This window comes from Helianthus annuus, chromosome 5, assembly GCF_002127325.2.
Source record: "Helianthus annuus cultivar XRQ/B chromosome 5, HanXRQr2.0-SUNRISE, whole genome shotgun sequence".
Classification (NCBI taxonomy): Eukaryota; Viridiplantae; Streptophyta; class Magnoliopsida; order Asterales; family Asteraceae; genus Helianthus; species Helianthus annuus.
In genome coordinates, this window is record NC_035437.2 from 105,693,127 (window position 1) to 105,703,825 (window position 10,699).

The window sequence follows — 10,699 nt, forward strand, 5'->3', positions numbered from 1 at the left end:
GTGACGGAAATACCAAGAACAAGTCTTGGATTCTCAATATAGTTGAACAAAACCTATTAAACTTATTTCAACTTCTTTTTAAAACCATAATTTAAATTAGAGTTTTGTAGTAATATTCCTAAAGACCCAATTTCCATATAAAGGATGGAATTTTTATTTATTTAGAAAACAACCGGTTAATATATAAGATGTTTATCAGACGATTTAAGGATCTTGGGATTTATAAATTTGGGTCGCTCAGAGGTGTTTTAATAACATGTTGCCCTTGGGTCGTTCAGAGATATTTTTAATAACATGACACCCTCTTTAAAATCCTACCATACATCTTTTTATTTGATCTGGGTTCCTGACACGTTTGTCTCCCATGACACGTGTCTTTATTTTATTGGGTAGGAACTTTCGAGGTGTTACATCCTCACCCCCTTAAAAGAAATCTCGACCTCGAGATTTACTGAAATAATTGAGGGTATTTTTCTTTCATTGTGGACTCTAACTCCCACGTATAATCGGGACCTCTGCGGGCATCCCATTTGACCTTGACAATAGGCACGTGCTTTCTTTGAAGCTTCTTTACCTGTCGATCCTCAATCGACACAGGTTTTTCCACAAACTTCAATCTCTCATCTATGTACACATCTGTTTATGGTATGACTAGTGATTCATCAGCTAGACATTTCTTCAGATTGCAGATGTGGAACACATTGTGAATACCACTGAGCTCTTCAGGTAAGTTCAACTTATAAGCCACTGACCCAACACATGCGATGATCTCGAATGGCCCTATATACCTCGGACTTAACTTACCTTTCTTACCTTTCTGACGGCTTCTGATGCTCAGCCTTGACTTGAGCACATGTCAGACATTTAGCTACATGGGTGGCTATAGATTTTTTCAAACCTATCCACCAATAATTTGCCTTCACATCCTGGTACATCTTATCCGCTCTAGGATGAACGGAATATCTGGAATTGTGGGCTTCCTGAAGGATGACGTCACGAAGTCCTCCATAAACAGGAACCCATATTCTTCCATTTAAATCTCAGGATTCCGTCTTTGCCATAGGATAACTGTTCTTCAGTCACTCCTAGCTTTTCATTAGGATAATTAGCTTCTGACACAGCCTCCATCTGTGCAGCTAACAACCTTTCATTCAGACTGTTCTTGATTTCAATGCTCTTGGCATTGATTCTTATTGGCTTCACTCTCTCTTTTCTGCTCAAGGCATCTGCGACTACATTGGCCTTTCCTGGATGGTATCTTATTTCACAGTCATAATCATTCAGAGTTTCCATCCAACGTCGCTGCCTCATGTTAAAATCCTTCTGGTTGAACAGATGCTGAAGGCTTTTGTGATCGGAATAGATCACACACTTGGTTCCATATAAGTAGTGCCTTCATAGTTTTAGTGCAAATACAACGGCACCCAACTCCAAATCATGAGTGGTGTAATTCTTTTCATGCACTTTTAATTGTTGTGAAGCGTAGGCAATGACCTTGCCTTTTTGCATTAACACACAACCCATCCCGGTGTGTGATGCATTGCAATAGACTACGAACTCATCAATTCCTTCAGGTAACGTCAACACTGGTGTGTTACTCAACTTTTGCTTCAAAATGTCGAATGACTCTTGCTGCTTAGGTCCCCAATTGAACTTGCTATTCTTGCGAGTCAGCAAAGTCAGGGGTGCTGCAATTCTCGAGAAATTTTCGATGAAGCGCCTGTAGTATTCTGCTAGACCTAGGAAACTGCGAATCTCCGTAGGCGTCTTTGGCTCCTGCCAATTTATGACAGCTTCAACCTTAGCGGGATCTACTTGGATACCACGCTCACTGACTACATGTCCAAGGAATTGGACTTCTCGTAGCCAAAATTCACATTTAGAAAATTTTGCATAGAGCTTTTCTTGATGAAGCAATTTAAGGATACATCGAAGATGCTTCTCGTGGCCAGCTTGACTTTTAGAGTAGATGAGAATGTCATCGATGAAGACGATAACGAACTTATCCAAATAAGGTTTGCAAACGCGATTCATGAGATCCATGAATGCGGCAGGTGCATTAGTGAGCCCAAAAGGCATCACTAGGAACTCGTAGTGACCATAACGAGTCCTAAATGCAGTCTTGTGAACATCTTCATCCTTAACTTTCAGTTGATGATAGCCTGACCTTAAATCAATCTTAGAAAAGTAGCTTGCTCCTTGCAATTGATCGAACAGATCGTCGATCCTGGGTAAAGGATACCTATTCTTGATAGTAACCTTGTTAAGCTCTCGGCAATCGATACATAAACACATCGGCCCATCTTTCTTCTTGACAAATAAGATCGGTGCTCCCCAAGGAGACGAACTAGGTCTAATAAAACCTTTGGCTAGCAGATCATCTAGCTGCGTTCTCAATTCCTTCATTTCTGTTGGTGCCAATCTATATGGTGCTCTAGCAATAGGAGCCGCTCCTGGAATAATGTCGATTCTAAACTCCACTTGTCTGTCTGGTGGCAAACCAGGTAGTTCTTCAGGGAAAACTTCAGGGTACTCAGAAATAACGGGGATGTCTCCAATCTTGGGCTTCTGCTCATCAATGGTCACCTGTGCCATATAAATGACACAACCCTTCTTCAAACATTTGGATGCCTTTAGCATAGACACTTTCTCAGGTAAACCATGATGTGTATCACCCTGAATGGTAAGTGGTTCTCCAGATGGAGTCTTGATCACCACTTGTTTCTTATGGCACATAATCTGGGCTTGGTTATACGATAACCAATCCATACCCAACACTATATCGAAACCGGCTAACTTAAAGGGTAACAGGGATAAAGGAAAAGAGTGGTTCCTAATGGATATGACACATCCATCTAACACAATCGAGACTGTTTCCATAGTCCCATCAGCTAATTCTACCTCATAATTCACACTTAAGGCTTTAACAGGCAATTTTAATAACTCACAAAACTTACTATCCACAAAGGATTTATCTGCTCCAGAATCCAATAATACTCTTGCGAAAACATCATTAATGTAGGATCGTTTGTCGACCTGTTTGAGTCGTTCAGAGTAGTTCGTGTCCGAATTAAGAGGCGGAAACTAATAATTCGGTGCTATTGAAGCTGTATACACTTTAAACTTGCTGTTGTATTGATATCTTGAAAGATTACATGATCAGACAGCACTTCGGCAGAGTACCGGAACAATACACCGTTAACTATATCTATTTGGATCGCTCCTGTATTTATAGACTATCTTGGGTCGCTCATACGACATGCCGTATGAGCGGTTCTACATTGTGCCAAATAAGCGGTTCAAGCTCCTAACCCTATAAGCGATCCAGACTAATCTTGACACATAAGCGATCCTAGTCTAGGTACATATAAGCGATCCTATATATTTCATTCTTTCTAGGATTCTGTGTCATTTCTGATATGCTCAGCTTCAAGACTTGATGGAAGACGTAGTCAGCAGACGTAGGTGCACTAACAAACTCCCCCTCGGATGTTGACGGAGTCTTCATAACTGTCTTCATAGATCATTCCAGTCTGCATTCGCACATATCTATCTACTGTCTTCATCAGTCGACAATCTGCCTCTGAAATATCTGTCATTCCAAGAATCCTCGTTATCTATCTTCATCATCATCAAACTCTTCTCTCTTGAATGTTAATTCGGTGTCTTCAGACTCCCCCTCTCACATAGCTGGGATCGTAGTCTGGAATTCAAACTTTCACTGGTTCTGAGATCGTTAACAAGCTCCCATCAGGTTCAAAATCATAACCTGGCTCTTTAACACCTGCACAATCTCTACCCAACCATAAATTTCTACAACAATTAAACTTTTCAACAATTTAGAAACTATGTTGAACCAAAACAATAATGATTTTGCATTCAAGAATATTACTGGTTCTTATCAAAACAATTTTACTATCTCCACACAAACACTCTCCAAACCAGTTCTTCAAGTTTAGCACTTTGAATTTCGAAAATCAGCATCTTAACATCAGTTGACGAAAATCTTTTTAATTTTCAAAATTTTTGCTAAAACACACTAAAAATCTTTTTGGATTTTCTGAATGAAAGTAAATGCAGAAATTGAAATATTTACAAACAATATTTTGTGAGTTCGTGCAAGAGGATCATATCAGTTATGAAACATATCACAAACACCGTTAAGCTTGATTACATGATAAGTTCTAAACAATTTACCTAGATTGTCAGTATGTTTGTCCACTTAAATTTTCACACAGATTTCAACTGATTCGAGATACGATATTAATGTTTTAAAGATTAAACTTAATTGTGTATCACTCCACTTGAATATACTCCCGTATCCAGATCCCAAATATTCAGTCTTAAAGGTGAGTATACCACAGATGATATCTGTAAAGGGGTTATGTGCGAGGGCCGTGAGAGCTCAGGTCGATACTTCCGTATACGCAGAGAGATGACGGCTTCGACTTTTGGTGGGTCCCCTTTAGAGGATCTTTTGTTACAACAGCAAAGATTACCAATTTTATTGTTTAATCAGTTTGCTGAGGGCGGCGCTTATATTTCAAAGCTTTTTGCAGAAAGTATTATTTGGGGACTAGGTCAGTATTTCCATACAGCAGAAGTCCCGGAATAATACCCCAGATATCACTGAGCATAAAGACCTAGTATCTCAGAATACGGGACCTTTCAAACAAGATTTCGGGGGTTACCCATATATCCAAGAATAGTTACCCACGAATTAATTAAATTTGATTTAGGTTTATATCTCGTTTCAATTTACTAAATGTGCGAAAATCTACTGACACATCCGCAGTAAGATTGTTTATCACATTTTGACTTTACAAATCTTTAGCGTGCTGTTATAGTTCACTAATGTACTATCATTTCCTCTTTTTCGCAACAAAACTCATTTTTCAATTTTATCATGTTTTCGTCTTTTTCAAATTTTCTGATGTTTTTGGATTTTCTAAAAATTCTTACTCCCCCTAAAATTCAAATACATCTAAAGAAAATTGAAAACAAACTGTACAGAACATGACAACCGATATCGAAACACCTCAATTCTCCATCTGTTTGGCTTAAACAATCAGAACTCCCCCTCACAACAAACTATTTTCCCATAATGATTTCAAAACACTTAAGTTTGTTTTAATCAGAATGGTTTTTCCGGAAAATAAGTTTCGTTGTTTTTACCTTTTGTAAAAATGGGGTTTAAATCATTACATTGTTTACTAATTTCTTGAATGATAATTAAATCAAGTTCAATTTAATGACCTTGATTTAACCACTTGTAAGATTAACTGGTTCTCATTCTGAACCATTTATAACAACCACAAACATACAATCACTTGTAAGTTTATCAATTCAAGCTCTTCAAACCTGTTTTTCAACCAATTACCATCTTTTGGTTGAATTCTCAAGGTGCCGATTCCTACTCCTCGCTTACAAACCTGGGAGTTCCGGCAAGTCCTGCAACTTTTCAAACAGATTTAGAAATATGCCGATTCATGATCCGCAATACCATCTTGGGATCTCCGGCAAGTCAGGTTTTCATTCTTGAAAAAATATATCCACCCAAGCCTGACCTTCCTTGGGTGTAACCTCATTGTTTTCATCTTTCCTTTCAACCGACTTGTAAACCCATCCTTTGGAAGCATAAAAATCCTGAATGCTTTGGGCCTTACCACTGACCATTTTTCCAAAGATGCGTTTTACATTTCCATTGAAAGTTTTTTCAACATCAATTTTCTTCTTATCCGAATAAAACTGTTTTGAAATTTCAACTTTTCCAATTTTAGATTTGTAATTTTTAGCACTTAGTGGCGGAAAATTCATATCGTCCACTTTTGAAACTTTCTTTTCAATCTTTTTCTCAACACGTGGCTCCTCTGATTTTATGGAATCAGATTCATCACCAGACTTGTTACCTGAACCTTTTACAACCCATTTCTGATTTGTAGCATTGTCTATTCTTTTGGAAGCACTCTTTGAACATTCTCCTTTTTCATAAGTCGAATTCTCAAAGCCTGTGAACTTCCGAGTTGACAGTTCAGTCTTCTCAACAACTTTTTCTTTCATTTTTCTTGAGACTTCTTGTTTTGGTCGAAATGTCTTTGGACAATCTTTCGCAACATGACCCACAGCTTTACACTGAAAACAAGATCTCTTTTCAACCTTCTTCGGGTCTTCTTTCTTCTTCATATCCTCTTGCTTAGCAAGGAATTCTTGATTTGTCTGATTTCTGAATGATTTCTCTTTGTCAGCTTCTGTTGTTTTTCCTGCAACAAACATTGTTTTTGGTTTATAAACTTTTTCATTTTTATAGTTTTTCTGTGGATTAAAACCAAGACCTTTCTTTTTAAAATTACGATCATGGTTTGGTTTCTTTTGGAAACTATAACCACAATTGTAACCCATTTTCTTGTTAATTATCTGTTGATCTCTTGAAGTGTATTGTTTAGGTTTTCCATTAAGATTGAAATCTTTTATTTCAGAAAGATTAATTTATGTGATTTTGAAAACCTTGTGAATCATTTCAAATCTGACACTTCTTATTGGAAAACTTTCATCTGAATATAATTTGTCAGAACCTTTCAAAGTGTATGCCACTTTGACTGATTCATCATTCAAATTAGATTTCGAAAGTAAAAACTCTTTATCATAAACCCGTTTGTCCTTTTTAACTGTTGGCTTTGACGCACTGGACCCAGACTTTGACTCGGGTTTTGACTTCGGTTTTGATTCCTCATTGTCATCTGTGTCTAACACCTGATCGACCATACTTTTTATCAACTTTGACTCATGATCAGTGTAGTGTCTGATGACGTATATGTGACATCAATACTTTCTGGTAATTTATCCGACGACCCAGACTCCCATTTCAAATTGATCGCTTGATTGACTCTTTCTGAATTTGGATTTCGAGGTGAATATCCATTTTCGACTGGGGGCGGACATCTGTTATAAGATACACTCGGTTTCTTACCAGAAGTCTTCAATTTTTCTTCATCTTTTGTCACGGATTTTTCTTCTTCAAATATCTTCTCTTCTTCAAAAGTCTTCAAATCTTTCACAACTGGATAAATCCTGTCAACAACAAAAGTAGAACATGAGTAACTGTCTAATAATTTCTTAACTTTCTCAGTTTCTATCTTTTGTGTTGCTAACTCAAGCTCGAGATCTGCACATTTCTTTATGTTATAGTTCGCCGTATCAAGCTGTCTCAGATAAGCTATCTTCAAAGTATTCATAGCTTCAGCTTGTTCACCATCAGAATCAGTATATTTGTTGATTTCTCTGTTCATAGTATCATACGATTCTTTCAGCTTGTGAATATTGTGCAGCAACTCATTGTTCTGTTTAATCAGCGAATCACAGTTCATGCATTTTTCTTGGACCATGACCGGTTCAGCATCCACTTTAATCTCAAATTCAGGAACCTCTTTGGCTGTCCTGCTTGAATTTAAAAAGTGAGCTCTTCTCAATTTTTCAGCTTTTGCTTCTTCCTTCAATCTCTCTTCCTCTTCAGCCTCCTCTACGATTTTTCTTCGTCTTTCTTCAGCAGCTTCCATGACTTTTCTGCATCTTTCTGCACATTTCAAATCATACGCATTAGCAAAGAAAGCATGAGAAGTGTTTTTAGACATCTCTTTGGCCATAAGATTTTGATCTGGACAAAAATCATCCCAGGTAAAACCTTCAGCCATTTTTTCATCATCTTGTTCAGCTAGACACACTTTGCTATCTTTTGGAAGATACTTTTCCCAGGTAAAATTATCATATTTTCCCTGACTAACAACACATGCTCTTTTATCAACCACATCTCTCCCATGAGCTGTTTGTGCCTGCTGCTGTGCTGGTGGTGTGATTTGATGATAAATGGCCTTCTTGTGATAATCATTGTTTCCGAAAGGATTCGGGGCACCGGTAGCTTCACGGTTTTTGCATTCTCTCTTGAAATGCCCCTTCTCCCTGCAATAAAAACATGTAACTTTAGATTTATCAAAACCTAAAGCTGAAACGTTTGCATCACGAAAATCATCACGGCCAGTAATTTGTTTGAACTTTTCAGCGCGTCTCATCACACTCGCCATACACCATTTTATATCCATCAATTCCATTTCTTCAGCATCAATTTGATCGTAATCCTCTTTCGTGAGCATTGGATTTCCGATCTTTCCTGCAACAAAACAACTATAAGACTCTAAAATCATCCCTAACAAAGACATTTGATTTTTTGCAATATCTTCAGTGTAATCTTGATCATTCTCAAGGCTTAACACAATGTTACACTGAAGTTTTCTACCATTCTTTGTTACAGAGATGTTAGGATCGTAAGATGAAAATCTTGTGCTGTTGCTTGATCCTTGAGATGTCGTCTTCTCAGCAGTAGAATCTTTAACACTGTAAGCAGTTTCGATCTTAGGAGAAAACTTTGTTGAATCAGTAGCACCATGTTTGTAGTACAGACTGATATCCTGCTCTCCATCGTAGTTCTTCATCCTAGCGATCTTTCTCTGCTCCATCTCTTGAGCTTCCAAATGCTTGATAAAATCTCCCAAAGTCATAGCTCTGTAATCTTTTCTGTTAGATCTTAGCATCATCAGAAATGTTCCCCATGTTTCGTGTGGAAGCGCATCTGTAAGTTTTTCAATTAACTCATCAGTATCTTTCTTAATGCCTAACTTTGTCATATTTCTCACCAAGTTACAATATCTATCAATAATCTGCTTGGTGTTTTCAGATTTTAAACCACGAAACAAATCGAATTCTTTCTTCATGAGAGATTTTTTATTCTTAAGCATATCATCACTCCCAATAAACTTTGCTTCCAACTCTGTCCAAATTGAATATGCAGTTCCATCGTGTTGAAGCAGAATCAAGATATCCTCTTTTATAGCTTGCTGAAGCAGACTCACCATGAGTTTCTCATCCCGATATTTCTTTTTGTCTGTTGCACTCATTTCTCTAAGTGTTAATGGAGTACCATTCACAACATCATCCTTTGTGGGTTTAACATATTGTTCCTCGGTGTGTTCCCATGCATCAAGATGATAAGCTTCAACCCAATTTCCGAATCATTCCGACCACACATTGTAATCATCAATATCCATGAGTTTCAGTGGTTTCTGAGACGTTCTGGTTTCATTTTCTATCAAAGCACTTTGAGTAATCGAGGCCGGGGTAGCAAAGGCATTATAAAAATCAGTATCCATCTTTCAAATTGTTCAAAAATTTTCAATAATTTTCAAATTTTATCAATCAGTTCACAACAACGGTCCAATGAAATAACTAAATGTCCAAATAAGCGGTCCAATTCACAATCCTTTCGAGCGGGCCGAACAAATAAGCTATCCAAACTCTTGATCAGATGAGCGAACCACAAAACTGACAAATGAGCGGTTCAAAACATGTTCGTTCGAGCGGTTCACATTGATGTTTGTTCGAGCGGTTCACACTAATGTTAGTTCGAGCGGTTCAAACTAATGTTAGTTCGAGCGGTTCAAATCAATTACACTAAGAGCGATCCAAAGTTTTGTCAAATGAGCGATCCAAGATTAAATTTTCGAGCGATCCAACTGAAAACTGTTCCTTGGAGCGGTCCTGGCACGTAATTTGGAGCGGTCCAGAAGCTGATGTCACCTTTTGAGCGATCCTGAATGAACAAATCACCTAAAATCTTGGTTTCTACTTCGATTTTAGATCTGAAAACTTCAAGGATTTGTTAATTCATGATTCCGAGTGCACTGTGTGATTTTGAGCTTGTTTTACCGTGAAAAAATTTTAAAAAGTGAAGAAAGTGTAGAAAATCAGAAGAATAGCAGCTAAAATGGCAAGAACTCCTCCTCCTGAGCTCTGATACCACTTGTAGGATCGTTTGTCGACCTGTTTGAGTCGTTCAGAGTAGTTCGTGTCCGAATTAAGAGGCGGAAACTAATAATTCGGTGCTATTGAAGCTGTATACACTTTAAACTTGCTGTTGTATTGATATCTTGAAAGATTACACGATCAGACAGCACTTCGGCAGAGTACCGGAACAATACACCGTTAACTATATCTATTTGGATCGCTCCTGTATTTATAGACTATCTTGGGTCGCTCATACGACATGCCGTATGAGCGGTTCTACATTGTGCCAAATAAGCGGTTCAAGCTCCTAACCCTATAAGCGATCCAGACTAATCTTGACACATAAGCGATCCTAGTCTAGGTACATATAAGCGATCCTATATATTTCATTCTTTCTAGGATTCTGTGTCATTTCTGATATGCTCAGCTTCAAGACTTGATGGAAGACGTAGTCAGCAGACGTAGGTGCACTAACAATTAATGAGAAACGTACCGGTTATAACGTTGTCATTCTGGATGGCCTCCTGAACATTCATCTGAAAGACCCTGGCGTTGGTCTTCTTCCCATCTTCAGCCTTCTTCACTAGTTTTGGGCAGTTGGTCTTGATATGCCCTTTTTCATTGCAACTAAAACAAGTTGCATCCTTCAACTTCTTACATTCAAGGGTCCTATGCTCAGAGGACTTGCAAATCCCACACGCCTTCGGCTGGGATTTCTGTTCATACCTGCACCCCCCGAAATGGTGCTTCTTGCAAACCTTGCACTTGGGCCTATCGCCCGACTGCTGATCACCCTTCTTGGTCTCAGACCCCTTCTTGTGGTCATGGTTCCCCCTATGCTTCTTGCTTGACCGACATGAATTATCAT